The following is a 3354-nucleotide window of genomic DNA, read 5'->3' on the forward strand; positions in this document are numbered from 1 at the left end:
GCCGGCCCGTGCCGGGGCTGTGCAGCACAACCCAACGCCGGCTGTTTCCCAGAGGAGCTGATGATCTCCCTGTTGGCCTGAGCTTTGCGAGAAGGCTGTGCTGCTCCCAGCCGGGCAGGCAGCCCCCCTCCCACTGAGCTCCACGCAGGGCAGGATCCAGCCTCGCAGGGCGAAAGGGCTGGAGATGGGCTCCAGAGGATGTAGCCATTAATTTTTCAGAGGGAAGAAAGCGCTGTCTTTTCTGTTAGAAGGGAAAAAAGCACCGCCAAAAGCCGCAAAGGTCCATCAAAAAACCACTCAGTGGGACCCTGAGAGCTCCTGACAGCTGGCTGCAGCTTACCAAACGCCCTGGATGCTCATTCATCTGGACACTGGTTTCGGGGGCTGATGCAGGGTGGAGAGCAGAAGCATCTCCCAGCAGATGAAGGACGAGGTCCTCTCGCCGCATCCACAGCCAGTGGTGGAGAACAAAAACTCCCCAAACTGGCACAGCCAAGGGGCAGGGAGGGCGATCCAGCTCCCACGATTCCCAGAGCATCCTGCTTCCAGCTGAAGAAATGCCCACCCAACGGCTGCCCTCCTCCCGCGCGGCTCCGGAAGCATCTCCTACAGCCTGCCCTCCACGGCCTGGCAGGGTTGAGAGTTAAACCCATTACAACAGGGCTGATGAAATTTCATCAGCACGGGATAAGCAAATAAATAACATTAAGCCCACAAAGCGATTCAGTGGGTCAGCACGAGTGAGCCGCCACCTCCCTTAGCTCTCAGCTGCAAAGCTCTCCCAGCAGAATCTGGAATACAGAGGTTCCGTAACCACAGTCCTAGTCACCAGGAATGTCATCCAAAAAGGCATTTACGCCTCTCCGATGGATGCTGAGCTTCATTCTCTCCCTTTTCCCTTTTCATCCATCAGCTAAGAGCAACACTCAGAACCGTGCTGACGATGCACACGGTTCTGGGACAGAGCCCCGGGTTTGGGGTGAAACCAAGAAGCCAAACTGAATTGACTCCGTGCAAACCCCTCCTTATTCTGGTGGGAAAGTCTCAGAAATGACTGAAGAGAATTCAAATCTCATTAAAACTGAACGTTTTGGATTAGACTTTTTAAACAAAAATGGTCAGAAAATTGCACATTTGATAAACTATTTTGAATTTTGAAAAGTCTGTAAGTATAATCCTTTTTTTTTCCCCTCAAGTGGGGGAACGGGAAATCCCTCTTGGGGAAAAAAATGACATTAAGGGGGAAAAAAAGTTCTAAAACACTGTAAGATCAGCCCCACCTGGAAGCAATGGCTCAGTAATGAATAATTACGCGAGGGATCGCTGGGCAGAGATAAACCCTGGCAGCACCCCCTGCCCCACAGATAAAGCACAAACCCCCCGAAGAACCTTATCCGTTCCCAGCAGAACTATTCTTGTTCACCAGGGGCACTATCTAAAAAGCAACCGCCTATCCCGTAAGTAACAGCTCCTCCAAATCTCCCAGTTTTCAAACCCAAAGAGGCGCGCTGAGCAGTCATCCTCAGCCGTGCAACAAGGCAACCGAGGAGGCGAGGAAGGGAGTGAAGTTTTTAGGGCCAGGAGCAGGAGGAACGGGCTGATTCCTGGCCGTGTAGGCTCAGCCCACCCGGTCAGTACCTGGCTCTCCGTACCTGCAGCCTCCTCAGGGCCCAGAACATAAACCCAGTTTGTCTGGTGTCTCAGCCACCCCCCAATGCCAAACGCAACTGTTCTGCCCTTCGCATCAGTGTGGGGATGCGACGCAGGCTGGCACGCAGCGTATTTCACTCCTGGGCTTTCCCGATGATAAAGGGCTGCAAACCAGCGGCCTCCAAGCCTCCAGCTGGTTTGAGTCGAATGTCACAGAATCATAGAACCATGGAACGGTTTGGGTGGGAAGGGACCTTAAAGCCCACCCAGTCCCACCCCCTGCCATGGGCAGGGACACCTTCCACTAGACCAGGTTGCTCCAAGCCTCATCCAGCCTGGCCTTGGACACTTCCAGGGATGGGGCATCCACAGCTTCTCTGGGCAACCTGTCCCAGTGCCTCCCCACCCTCTGCGGGAAGAATTTCTCCCAGAGTACTGCCAACCTCAGACCAGTGTAACCGTGAGAGGAGCAGATATTCCGAAGTGCTGTCACCGGGGTGGGCTGGAGACATGCGTGGATCCATCGGCAGAGCAGAGGGTGGCTGCGGATGCTCTTCTCCACGACCCAGACAGCTAAGTTCAACACTGAGCATCCCGGAGCAACAATCAAGCATTTGAAGAGCATTTCATGGCTGAACTGGGTGCCAGTGCAGCCCCCACAGGCCTGTGTTGTATAAGATGTTAGGGGCTAACAGCCAAACTAGGAATTTACAGCCCAAACACCCCAAAGCATGCAGAATCCAGTAAGGAAAAGCCTTAAGTGAAATGAAGCAAACCTTTAACAGCCATCGACAGCACCGAAGCTGAGGTCAGGCAGTGAAAGCCATTACTCACCTCAAGGTCCACAGGACATTTAAAGTGGGAAAAAAATCTCATTTTCCTTGTGGAGTTTGGCAAGGACACCGAGAGCACACCCCTCCTCTCGCAGGAGGCAGCAGGGACCTGGCTGTAAAGCCTGTCAGCCGTATGCGATGCAGAACCACGCACCCCCTTTTGCCCAGCACCCCAAAGGTCCCCGTGCCGGCCCGCGGCCAACCTGACCTTGCTTCCCATGCAAGACGCAACGATCGGTAGTCAGGACTCCAGAGCCACATCCCGGCCACCGTCCTGCATGCCTGCCCACAGCTGAGCCAGAAATGAAGGCACTGCTCTCCTTCCACTGCCTGTTCTGCAAATTTATCTTCTCAAACGCTCGTTAGGCGTGAAGGCGTCAGTAACATGGCTGGGTCTGGCCTATCGGCAGAAGGAAAAGCCACCAGAGCACAGCTGGGGTGACACTGTCTCCAGTAAAGCCAACTGCTCAACTGGCAACCTCCCGCCCCAGCACAACCCACCTGCCTGAGAACTGGTCCAGATGAAACAAGCACTGCATCCTTCTGCCAAGAGGAACTGCAACCATGGTATTCCGTGGCCAGCAGGTCGAGGGAGGGGATTCTGCCCCTGTACTCTGCTCTGGTGAGACCCCACCTGGAGTGCTGCGTCCAGCTGTGGAGCCCCCAATATCAGAAGGATACAGACCACTTGGAGCGAGTCCAGAGGAGGCCACGAAGATGCTCAGAGGGCTGGAGCCCCTCTGCTACGACGAAATTTAAACGGGTTTAAATTGAAAGTGGGGAGGTTTAGATTAGATATCAGGAAGAAGTTCTTCATGGAGAGGGTGGGGAGCACTGGGACAGGTTGCCCAGAGAAGCTGTGGATGCCCCA

The sequence above is a fragment of the Eurypyga helias genome, unplaced genomic scaffold (assembly GCF_000690775.1).
Source record: "Eurypyga helias isolate BGI_N326 unplaced genomic scaffold, ASM69077v1 scaffold26374, whole genome shotgun sequence".
NCBI classification, from domain to species: Eukaryota; Metazoa; Chordata; class Aves; order Eurypygiformes; family Eurypygidae; genus Eurypyga; species Eurypyga helias.